Here is a 14,147-nt window from a genome sequence, read left to right on the forward strand (position 1 = left end):
GGACGCGCTGCCTCCAAATCCTCCCTGTCGTGGGCGGCGAGCGTCCCAGCAGGCACTTCTGGCCACGTCCCCCCGGTTTCCGGGCTGTGGCCAGCTTTCACAGGCTGCCTCCAGCTTTCACAGGCTGCCTCCAGCATGTGGCAGCCCAGGACGATCCTCGGCCGACTCCTCCCCGCGGGCGGCGTGCGCTCCAGCAGGAGAGCCCCACTTCCGGTGACGTCTCCCTGTACATCCAGGTCGCGGCCAAAGTAGCGAAAAGAACTTCTATCCCATTTGAGGACTCCTCCAGCCTAAAAGAGCCTATGGATCGAAAGGCAGATGGACTTCTGAAGAGAACCTGGAAGACTTCCTCCTCTATGGGCGCCGCCATCTTCCAAAATGGCGGGCTCAGTGCGCCCGCTGAATCTACCGGCTGGCAGATTCATTCATTCATTCATTCATTACAGATACATTTTGATCACTGTGATAAACTCTATCACAGTAATCAAAATAAAAAAAGTAAATAAACCCCCCGTTTATCACCCACATAGGAAGGGAGAAATAATAAAATTAAAAAAATATTTACTTTTATTTTTCCGTTAGGGTTGGGATTAGGGGTGTGTTGGGCTTAGGGTTGGAGCTAGAATTGAGGGGTTTCCACTATTTAGGCATATCAGGGGGTCTCCAAACGCAACATGGCGCCACCATTGATTCCAGTCAATTTTGCGTTCAAAAAGTCAAATGGTGACTTATTGTGTGTACTTGCTGTTACACATTGTTCTATCGATGCCACTAATGCCTGTTCCTCCCCTCACCCCTTCCCCCCCCTTCCTTTCCTGTTTTTTATTTGTCGGTCCCCACTTTCTGCTCCTTATTTTCTCCTCTCGTTCCCCTAGTTTCATATATATGGTGGTTGTAACTATGGTTGTCATTGTTTTGACTTGTTTTCTTGTTCAACCTCAATAAAAATAATTGAGAAAAAAAAAAGTCAAATGGTGCTCCCTCCCTTCCGAGCCCAGACGTGTGCTCAAACAGTGGTTTACCCCAGCATATGGGGCATCAGCGTACTCAGGGCAAATTGCACACCAACTTTGGGGGTCTAATTTCTCCTGTTACCCTTGGGAAAATAAAAAAATGGGGGCTAAAAAAATCACTTTTGTGGAAAAAAAATGATTTTTTATTTTCACGGATCTGCGCTATAAATTTCTGCAAAGCATTTGGGGGTTCAATGTGCTCACCACTAGTGTTGAGCATTCCGATACCGCAAGTATTGGGTATCGGCCGATACTTGCTGTATCGGAATTCCGATACCGACATCCGATATTTTTTCAATATCGGGCATCGGAATCGGAAGTTCAAAGTTGATTGACAGCCGAAATGACGTCATCATGATGCGCGGTGTGTGCGCATCATGATGCGCCGTCATTTCGGGCCTGCCGGGGGGCTGTGCCGGCCTGCCGGGGGGCTGTGTGGACTGCCGGTGGTCTGTGCACCCTGTGGGGGTCTGTACCGGCCTGCCGGTGGTCTGTGCACCCTGTGGGGGTCTGTACCGGCCTGCCGGGGGGCTGTGCTGATGTCCGGGGGTCTGTGCAGGCATCGTCCGATGGGACTACAAGTCCCATCTGGCGATGCCTGCTACCATGACAGTGATTGACACATTAGCCAATGATGGGACAGTAGTAGTCCCATCATCCGGCTAATGTGTTAAATGTTAAAAAAAAAAAAAAAAATACTACATACATACATACTACATGCATGCTACATACATACCACATATATACTACATGCATGCTACATACATACTACATATATACTACATGCATGCTACATACTACATGCTACATACATACTATATGCATGCTACATACATACTACATATATACTACATGCATGCTACATACATACTACATGCTACAGTCATGGCCAAAAGTATTGACACCCCTGCAATTCTGTCAGATAATATTCAGTTTCTTCCTGAAAATGATTGCAAACACAAATTCTTTGGTATTATTATCTTCATTTAATTTGTCTTAAATGAAAAAACACAAAAGAGAATGAAGCAAAAAGCAAAACATTGATCATTTCACACAAAACTCCAAAAATGGGCTGGCCAAAAGTATTGGCACCCTCAGCCTAATACTTGGTTGCACAACCTTTAGCCAAAATAACTGCGACCAACCGCTTCCGGTAACCATCAATGAGTTTCTTACAATGCTCTGCTGGAATTTTAGACCATTCTTCTTTGGCAAACTACTCCAGGTCCCTGATATTTGAAGGGTGCCTTCTCCAAACTGCCATTTTTAGATCTCTCCACAGGTGTTCTATGGGAATCAGGTCTGGACTCATTGCTGGCCACCTTAGAAGTCTCCAGTGCTTTCTCTCAAACCATTTTCTAGTGCTTTTTGAAGTGTGTTTTGGGTTATTGTCCTGCTGGAATACCCATGACCTCTGAGGTAGACCCAGCTTTCTCACACTGGGCCCTAAATTATGCTGCAAAATTTGTTGGTAGTCTTCTGACTTCATAATGCCATGCACACGGTCAAGCAGTCCAGTGCCAGAGGCAGCAAAGCAACCCCAAAACATCAGGGAACCTCCGCCATGTTTGACTGTAGGGACCGTGTACTTTTCTTTGAATGCCTCTTTTTTCTCCTGTAAACTCTATGTTGATGCTTTTGCCCTAAAAGCTCTACTTTTGTCTCATCTGACCAGAGAACATTCTTCCAAAATGTTTTAGGCTTTTTCAGGTAAGTTTTGGCAAACTCCAGCCTGGCTTTTTTATGTCTCGGGGTAAGAACTGGAGTCTTCCTGGGTCTCCTACCATACAGTCCCTTTTCATTCAGATGCCGACGGATAGTACGGGTTGACACTGTTGTACCCTCGGACTGCAGGGCAGCTTGAACTTGTTTGGATGTTAGTGGAGGTTCTTTATCCAACATCCGCACAATCTTGCGTTGAAATCTCTTGTCAATTTTTCTTTTCCGGCCACATCTAGGGAGGTTAGCCACAGTGCCATGGGCTTTAAACTTCTTGATGACACTGCGCACGGTAGACACAGGAACATTCAGGTCTTTGGAGATGGACTTGTAGCCTTGAGATTGCTCATGCTTCCTCACAATTTGGTTTCTCAAGTCCTCAGACAGTTCTTTGGTCTTCTTTCTTTTCTCCATGCTCAATGTGGTACACACAAGGACACAGGACAGAGGTTGACTCAACTTTAATCCATGTCAACTGGCTGAAAGTGTGATTTAGTTATTGCCAACACCTGTTAGGTGCCACAGGTAAGTTACAGCTGCTGTTAATTACACAAATTAGAGAAGCATCACATGATTTTTCGCACAGTGCCAATACTTTTGTCCACCCTCTTTGTTATGTTTGGTGTGGAATTATATCCAATTTGGCTTTAAGACAATTCTTTTTGTGTTTTTTCATTTAAGACAAATTAAATGAAGATAATAATAACAAAGAATTTGTGCTTGCAATCATTTTCAGGAAGAAACTGAGTATTATCTGACAGAATTGCAGGGGTGTCAATACTTTTGGCCATGACTGTACATACATACTACATACTACATGCTACATGCATGCTACATACATACTACATACATACTACATGCTACATACATACTACATGCATGCTACATACATACCACATATATACTACATACATACTACATGCATGCTACATGCTACATACATACCACATATATACTACATACATACTACATGCATGCTACATACATACTACATGCTACATACATACTACATATATACTACATGCATGCTACATACTACATGCTACATACATACCACATATATACTACATGCTACATACATACTACATACATGCTACATACATACTACATGCATGCTACATACATACTACATGCTACATACATACCACATATATACTACATGCATGCTACATACATGCTACATGCTACATACATACTACATGCATGCTACATACATACTACATGCTACATATATACTACATACATACTACATGCATGCTACATACATACTACATGCATGCTACATACTACATGCTACATGCATGCTACATGCATGCTACATACATGCTACATACATACTACATGCTACATACATACCACATATATACTACATGCATGCTACATACATGCTACATGCTACATACATACTACATACATACTACATGCATGCTACATACATACCACATATATACTACATGCATGCTACATACATACTACATGCTACATACATACTACATATATACTACATGCATGCTACATACTACATGCTACATACATGCTACATACATACTACATGCATGCTACATACATACTACATACATACTACATGCATGCTACATACATACTGTGCTACATACATACTACATACTACATGCTACATGCATGCTACATACATACTACATGCTACATACATACTACATGCATGCTACATACATACCACATATATACTACATACATACTACATGCATGCTACATACTACATGCTACATACATACCACATATATACTACATACATACTACATGCATGCTACATACATACTACATGCTACATACATACTACATATATACTACATGCATGCTACATACTACATGCTACATACTTACCACATATATACTACATGCTACATACATGCTACATGCTACATACATACTACATGCATGCTACATACATACTACATGCTACATACATACAACATATATACTACATGCATGCTACATACATGCTACATGCTACATACATACTACATACATACTACATGCATGCTACATACATGCTACATACATACCACATATATACTACATACATACTACATGCATGCTACATACATACTACATGCTACATACATACTACATATATACTACATGCATGCTACATACTACATGCTACATACATACCACATATATACTACATGCTACATACATGCTACATGCATGCTACATACATACTACATGCTACATACATACTACATGCTACATACATACCACATATATACTACATACATGCTACATACATACTACATACATACTACATGCATGCTACATACATACTACATATATACTACATGCATGCTACATACATACCACATGCTACATACATACTAAATACATACATACTACATGCTACATACATACTACATGCTACATACATACTACATGCATTCTACATACATACCACATATATACTACATACATACTACATGCATGCTACATACTACATGCTACATACATACCACATATATACTACATACATACTACATGCATGCTACATACATACTACATGCTACATACATACTACATATATACTACATGCATGCTACATACTACATGCTACATACATACCACATATATACTACATGCTACATACATACTACATACATGCTACATGCTACATACATACTACATGCATGCTACATACATACTACATGCTACATACATACCACATATATACTACATGCATGCTACATACATGCTACATGCTACATACATACTACATGCATGCTACATACATACTAAATGCTACATACATACCACATATATACTACATACATACTACATACATACTACATGCTACATACATACTACATATATACTACATGCATGCTACATACTACATGCTACATACATACCACATATATACTACATGCTACATGCATGCTACATGCATGCTACATACATGCTACATACATACTACATGCTACATACATACCACATATATACTACATGCATGCTACATACATGCTACATGCTACATACATACTACATACATGCTACATGCATACCACATATATACTACATGCATGCTACATACATACTACATGCTACATACATACTACATATATACTACATGCATGCTACATACTACATGCTACATACATACTACATACATACTACATGCATGCTACATACATACTACATATATACTACATGCATGCTACATACATATTACATACTACATACTACATGCTACATGCATGTTACATACATACTACATGCTACATACATACTACATATATACTACATGCATGCTACATACTACATGCTACATACATACCACACATATACTACATACATACTACATGCATGCTACATACATACTACATGCTACATACATACTACATATATACTACATGCATGCTACATACTACATGCTGCATACATACCACATATATACTACATGCTACATACATACTACATGCATGCTACATACATGCTACATGCTACATACATACTACATGCTTGCTACATACATACTACATGCTACATACATACCACATATATACTACATGCATGCTACATACATGCTACATGCTACATACATACTACATACATACATACTACATACATACTACATGCATGCTACATACATACTACATGCTACATACATACCACATATATACTACATACATACTACATGCATGCTACATACATACTACATGCTATATACATACTACATATATACTACATGCATGCTACATACTACATGCTACATACATACCACATATATACTACATGCTACATACATGCTACATACATGCTACATGCATGCTACATGCATGCTACATACATGCTACATACATACTGCATGCTACATACATACCACATATATACTACATGCATGCTACATACATGCTACATACATACTGCATGCATGCTACATACATACTACATATATGCTACATACATACTACATACATACTACATGCTACATACATACTACATGCTACATACATACTACATGCATTCTACATACATACCACATATATACTACATACATACTACATGCATGCTACATACTACATGCTACATACATACCACATATATACTACATACATACTACATGCATGCTACATACATACTACATGCTACATACATACCACATATATACTACATACATACTACATGCATGCTACATACATACTACATGCTACATACATACTACATATATACTACATGCATGCTACATACTACATGCTACATACATACCACATATATACTACATGCTACATACATACTACATGCATGCTACATACATGCTACATACATACTACATACATACTACATGCATGCTACATACATACTACATGCTACATGCTACATTCCACATATATACTACATACATACTACATGCATGCTACATACATACTACATATAAACTAAATGCATGCTACATGCTACATACATACCACATATATACTACTTGCTACATACATACTACATGCATGCTACATACATGCTACATGCTACATACATACTACATGCATGCTACATACATACTACATGCTACATACATACCACATATATACTACATGCATGCTACATACATACCACATATATACTACATGCATGCTACATACGTGCTACATACATACTACATACATACTACATACGTGCTACATACATACTACATGCTACATACATACCACATATATACTACATACATACTACATACATGCTACATACATACTACATGCATGCTACATACAATACATTCATACAATACATACATAGACATACAGTACATATAACATAGAGTAACATACTTACCAATACTTGTCACATTGTTCCCCGAAGCCATTGTTGTCTACGGAATAAATATTAACATAACAAACCACAAAAATACTCACCCATGATCCGAAGCAGTCCACGAGTGTGTCCCACGACGATCTTGGGTAGAGAACTGCAGCATCAGCTGATGCTGCCGCTCTCTACGGGCTGCAGGAATCCAATGACGGAAGGTAGGTATCCTTTCGCACTGTATTCCTCCGCCACTTAAAAAAAAAAATCTCTAGTCTCACTTTATGGTAAAACACAGCTTTTACCATAAAGTGAGACTAGGGATTTTTTTTTTTTTAAGTGGCGGAGGAATACAGTGCGGAAGGATACCTACCTTCCGTCATTGGATTCCTGCAGCCCGTAGAGAGCGGCAGCATCAGCTGATGCTGCAGTTCTCTACCCAAGATCGTCATGGGACACACTCGTGGACTGCTTCGGATCATGGGTGAGTATTTTTGTGGTTTGTTATGTTAATATTTATTCCGTAGACGACAATGGCTTCGGGGAACAATGTGACAAGTATTGGTAAGTATGTTACTCTATGTTATATGTACTGTATGTCTATGTATGTATTGTATGAATGTATTGTATGTAGCATGTATGTAGTATGTATGTAGTATATATGTGGTATGTATGTAGCATGTAGTATGTATGTAGCATGCATGTAGTATGTATGTAGCATATATGTAGCATGCATGTAGTATATATGTAGTATGTATGTAGCATGCATGTAGTATGTATGTAGTATGTATGTAGCATGTAGTATGTATGTAGCATGCATGTAGTATATATGTAGTATGTATGTAGTATGTATGTAGCATGCATGTAGTATGTATGTAGTATGTATGTAGCATGTAGTATGTATGTAGCATGCATGTAGTATGTATGTAGTATGTATGTAGCATGTAGTATGTATGTAGCATGCATGTAGTATGTATGTAGTATGTATGTAGTATGTATGTAGCATGTAGTATGTATGTAGCATGCATGTAGTATGTATGTAGTATGTATGTAGCATGTAGTATGTATGTAGCATGCATGTAGTATATATGTAGTATGTATGTAGCATGCATGTAGTATATATGTAGTATGTATGTAGCATGCATGTAGTATGTATGTAGCATGTAGTATGTATGTAGCATGCATGTAGTATGTATGTAGTATATATGTGGTATGTATGTAGCATGTAGTATGTAGCATGCATGTAGTATGTAGTATATATGTGGTATGTATGTAGCATGTAGTATGTATGTAGTATGTATGTAGCATGTAGTATGTATGTAGCATGCATGTAGTATATATGTAGTATGTATGTAGCATGCATGTAGTATGTATGTAGTATGTATGTAGCATGTAGCATGCATGTAGCATGCATGTAGTATGTATGTAGTATGTATGTAGCATGTAGTATGTATGTAGCATGCATGTAGTATGTATGTATGTAGTATTTTTTTTTTTTTTTTTTTTTTTACATTTAACACATTAGCCGGATGATGGGACTACTACTGTCCCATCCTTGGCTAATGTGTCAATCACTGTCATGGTAGCAGGCATCGCCCGATGGGACTTGTAGTCCCATCGGACGATGCCTGCACAGCCCCCCGGACATCGGCACAGCCCCCCGGCAGGCCGGCACAGCCCCCCGGCAGGCCGGCACAGCCCCCCGGCAGGCCGGCACAGCCCCCCGGCAGGCCGGCACAGCCCCCCGGCAGGCCGGCACAGCCACCCGGCAGGCCGGTACAGACCCCCACAGGGTGCACAGACCCTGGGCAGTCCGCACAGCCCACCGGCAGGCCGGCACAGACCCCCGGCAGGCCGGCAGAGACCCCGGAAGGCCCGTACAGACCCCCGAGAGGCTGTACAAGGGCAGGAAAGGGTTTTTCCAATTCAGATACCGGAAGTCTCATAGACTTGAATGGTACTTCCGGTATCGGCATCGGCGATACCGATACTTTTTTTAAAGATCGGCCGATCCATTCCGTTCCAATATTTTGAAGTATCGGACGGTATCGCTCAACTCTACTCACCACACATCTAGATAAGCTCCTTGGGGGGTCTAGTTTCTAACATGACGCCCGCAGAACATTCCATCAAAGTCTGCATATCAAAATAGTGCTCCTTCTCTTCCGAGCTCTGCTATGCGCCCAGACAGTGGTCCCCCCCCCCCACATATGGGGTATCTGTACTCAAGACAAATTGCACAACAACTTTGGCGGTCTAATTTTTCATGTTACCCTTATAAAAATAAAAAATTTGGGGGCAAAAGGATCATTTTTGTAAAAAAAAAAAATGATTTTTTTATTTTCACGGCTCTACATTATAAACTTCTGTGAAGCACTTGGAGGTTCAAAGTGCTCACCACACATCTAGATAAGTTCCTTAAAGGGTCTAGTTTCCAAAATGGGGTCACTTGTTGAGGGTTTCCACTGTTTCGGCACATCAGGGGCTCTCCAAATGCAACATGGCGTCCTGTTATGAATGGGTCACCGAGGAGGAAAAAAGCAACACACGCTAAGTCTCAGAAAACCAGAGAGGTTGGTAACTATGCAGACTGCAGAGCCCTGATCTTAACACACAACTAGAAGCAGTCGTGGAGCGTGCCTACGGTGGTCCTGGACGCCTCGTCCCAACAGGAGAGCTAAATAAGCCTAAAGTAAGAAAAGAGGAAAACTAACTCCCCAGAGCAGACCCCAAAGGAAAGACAGCCCCCACATGTATTGACGGTGAAGCAAGATGAAAACACAAAGGCAGAAAAATAGGCTGAGCAAACGATGGGGCCAAACTAACTTGAAAGGACAGGAAAGGAAAGATACTGTCTGCAATCTGCCAAAAAACCCTACCAAAAATAATGTCCAACGCTTCTGATAACAAAATTAACCCTGAAGTCACTAGACTTCTTCCACTATATCAGCACTCTGGAATATTCTGAGACAGAGCAAAAAGAGGCCAATCTAATAAAGGACAAAAAGGCAAATTGGCAAATACAGATAAATAAGAGTGGAAATTCAGCACATCCCAGCTGGGTTGGCTGACCACACAAAAACTGAGTTGACCAACAAGAGCAAGTGTGAACATTAGCAAAAAAACAAACTTAACTTGAGAAGACTGGAGCAGAGCTGAAGTCCAAGACCTGAGAAACAGACTGAATCACCAGCAACAGGATAGGGCGTTAGCTGTCTTATATTCAGTCTGATACTCCAGAGATCCAATCACTATCCTCCTCGTCAGGTGGCAGACCATTACCAATCAAACTAACCTCACTACCTCCTGTCACCACCAGAGGGAGAACGGAAGGAAAACTCCCAGCTGGTGGAGCAGAAAATGAGCTCATAACAGTCCTCGCAGTGTACTGAGCCAGATTCTGACCCTGATGAAGCTCAGGTGCCCCTTCCCGCATACTATACCACCATACACGGTGACACAGAGGAAGGTGCACATGACATTGAAGAGGAGGTGATGGATGACCCAGTTGTTGACCCAGATTGGCATCCATTGGGGGAAGAGGGTGCCGCTGCCAATAGCTCAGAAGAGGAGGAGCATACGCAGCAGGCATCGACATCGCAACAGCGGTTATCTGGCAGGCACGGAGCAGTCCAAAACCGGGTTACAAAAAGCCAAAAAGTTGCTGGACTGCTTGGCCAGACGGTCAAAATAGCACAGCGTGCAAGGACGCAAAATGTCTTCCATAGTAGGAAGAGTGCAGTGTGGCACTTTTTTTTAACAAAATCTTAATGATCAGGCCAAGGTTATCTGTAAGAAGTGCACAAAGACCTTTAGCCGAGGGAAAAATCTGAAAAATTTGAATGCCAGTTGCATGCTTAGACATTTAACCACCATGCACTTGCAAGCGTGGACGGAACACCAAACCTCAAGTACCACATGTGCAAATGCTCCCAAAGAAGGTAGTCAGCAACGCTACATTGTTTCCCCCACTGTAAGCCCACCGGTTAGCACAGCAGCAAATGTTGAGGTGTCGTTGCAAGGCCAAAGCTGTTAGGGAATCACAATGTTATATCAACGAAAGACTGATGAATCTAGGCCATCAGAAAGAACACCAACTCCATCACCATCATCAACCCTCTCTGCCCTGTCCACCGCTAGTTCCACCACAGGCAGCTCTCAAGTCCAGCTCACCCTGCCAGAGACTATGAGTAGGACAAGAAGGTACTCATCCTCTCATCCGCGTACACTAGGTTTGAACGCCCACATAGCCAAACTAATCTCGTTAGAGATGATGCCCTATCGGTTGGTGGAAAGCGCAGCTTTCCGCGAACTCATGGCCTACGCAGTACCACACTATGAACTACCCAGTCGCCACTTCTTTTCTCGCAAAGCCATCCCAGCCCTTCACCTTCATGTGAAGGACCGCATTGTCCATGCACTCAAGCAATCAGTGAGTGGAAAGGTGCACCTCACAACTGATGCATGGTCCAGTAGGCATCGCCGTTACGTGTCCATCACTGCGCACTGGGTTAATGTGGTGGATGCAGGGGGTCCACAGGGGACAGCGGTGGTGGGACAGTGCTGCCTAGCCCACGGTATAGGAAACAGTTGGCTGTAGGCATTCGACCCTCCTACTCCTCCAGAAGCGAAAGCTCGTCCCCCAGAGCGCAGTCGCAGCAGCACTCCATCCGCAGCTGCCAGTGTTGCACACGAGGTGTCCCCCTATCGATCAGCTAGTGGAAAACATCAGCAGGCTGTGTTGAAGATAATGTGTTTGGGCGACAGACACACCGCGGAGGTACTGGCCGACTACTTTGAGCAACAAACTGAGTCATGGCTGGGCAGTCTACATCTTGAGGCAGGCAAGGTAGTTAGTGATAACGGCCATAATTTTGTGGCTGCCATAGCCGTTTCAAAACTCAGACACATACCTTGCTTGGCTCACACCTTGAACCTGGTGGTGCAGTGCTTCCTCAATAATTATCTGGAGTTAACAGGCCTGCTCCAGAAGGTTCGAAAACTGTGCTCGCACATCCGCCGGTCGCCTGAACACTCCTGTCGAATGCAGAAGCTGCAGCGATTGCTACACCTTCCCAAGCATCGGCTAATTATCGACGTTACAACAAGGTGGAACTCCATCCTGCACATGGTTGAGCGGCTGTGCGAACAGAGGCAGGCCGGAATGCATTTGTGGGAGGATACCCGGACCGGCACTTTGAGGGTAGACATGGAGTTGACCGGTGTGCAGTGGTCAAAGCTGAAAGAACTCTGTAAAGTCCTTCAGTGTTTTGAGGAATGCACATGGATGGTAAGCGCAGACGACGCCATCATAAGCATGAGCATCCCACTTATGCATCTGCTCATGCAAACTTTGACTCACATTAAGGAGCAGGCGTCTGCAGCCGAGGAGGAGGGAATCCTTGATGACAGTCAGCCATTGTCTGCTCCGGGACCTCTCCTGGACGAGGTGGAGGAAGAGGAGGAGGAGGGTGATGACGGGGATGATTATTTAGGGGAGGAGGATGCTTCTCGTGTGTCCAGAGAAAATGTTGACGTGGCAAGGTGTGGTACAGGGTTTGTGCGTGACTGTAGGGATGTGGATTTGCCAGAAAGTGCTCCTCCACCCAGCAGTCGCACTGCATCATTGACACTGGATAATAAGAACAATAGGTAGCAAGATGTGCTGGAAAAATTAGTCAACCACATGTTCGTAATGAATGTACTGGAGACCACCAACAAGATTCCAGCACATCATGTGACAGTGCAGGACACACTGTATATGTAACTATACCAACACCGAAAGAAACAGTGTAAAAAGTCCAATATAAATATGTAAAAAATCACAATCTTTATTGACAACAGATGAGGCACAATACAAATAAAAAGTGACACAAAAGAATGGCAATGTATAGTGGGCCACAACTATAAAGATGGTACAGCAATGCATATATATTATAAGCACCCAATATGAAAAGGCAAAGATACTATATAGGAGGCCATCAAAGGTAAAGGGAAAAATCCCTGGCTAGCCGTAAGAAAGTAGAAATATTGCCCAAACATAAGTGTGGAGTTGCATACCTGTAGAAAAGTGTGGCACAATGTACACAGCCGTGCCCCAACGCGCGTTTCGGAAAGTTCCTTCCTCAGGGGGCGTGTGTTAAGGCCGTTTTTAGTTCAATATATAGTGAGTTGATGGACGCCATTAGTGGAGCCCGGTGTGTATGCAACCATCCCACCCATCCCAACAAAGCGACCGCCGCTGACGCTGGCACACAACGGGGCCCCGTGGTGTCAGACGTCAGACAGTGGGCGGAAGGGAGGAGGAGACCGATGACAACATCCGGATTTGGGACCCGCGCATGCGCAGACAGAAGTGGATGGAGCCGCGGCCATTTTGGAAAAGGGCATATTAATACAATGAAAAATAGCAGCAGTAGAATAAAAACCGAACATCGATTTATAATGAGGAGTAATCCAAGAACAGGTATCTACCATGCAAATGCGGTTATATATAGATATAATACAAAATAATACAAAGGAAAAATATATATATATCCACCTCTTGTATATTGGAACCGCGCATGTGCAGAACATGATAAAACAAAATCATGTGCAGAGAGGCTACTACAAAATAATAAATACCAAAATTAACTAAAGAGA

The 14,147-nt window shown here is 42.2% G+C and overlaps 1 protein-coding gene across 3 annotated transcripts in view; it reads left to right on the plus strand.

The window, feature by feature from the left end:
* The window catches only part of LOC141088284 (man(5)GlcNAc(2)-PP-dolichol translocation protein RFT1-like), a 59,393-nt gene that overhangs the window by 29,839 nt on the left and 15,407 nt on the right, over nucleotides 1-14,147 (plus strand). The window lies entirely within an intron of this gene.

This window comes from Dendrobates tinctorius, unplaced genomic scaffold (genome assembly GCF_039654945.1).
Source record: "Dendrobates tinctorius isolate UK_male_01 unplaced genomic scaffold, ASM3965494v1 ptg000038l, whole genome shotgun sequence".
Classification (NCBI taxonomy): domain Eukaryota; kingdom Metazoa; phylum Chordata; class Amphibia; order Anura; family Dendrobatidae; genus Dendrobates; species Dendrobates tinctorius.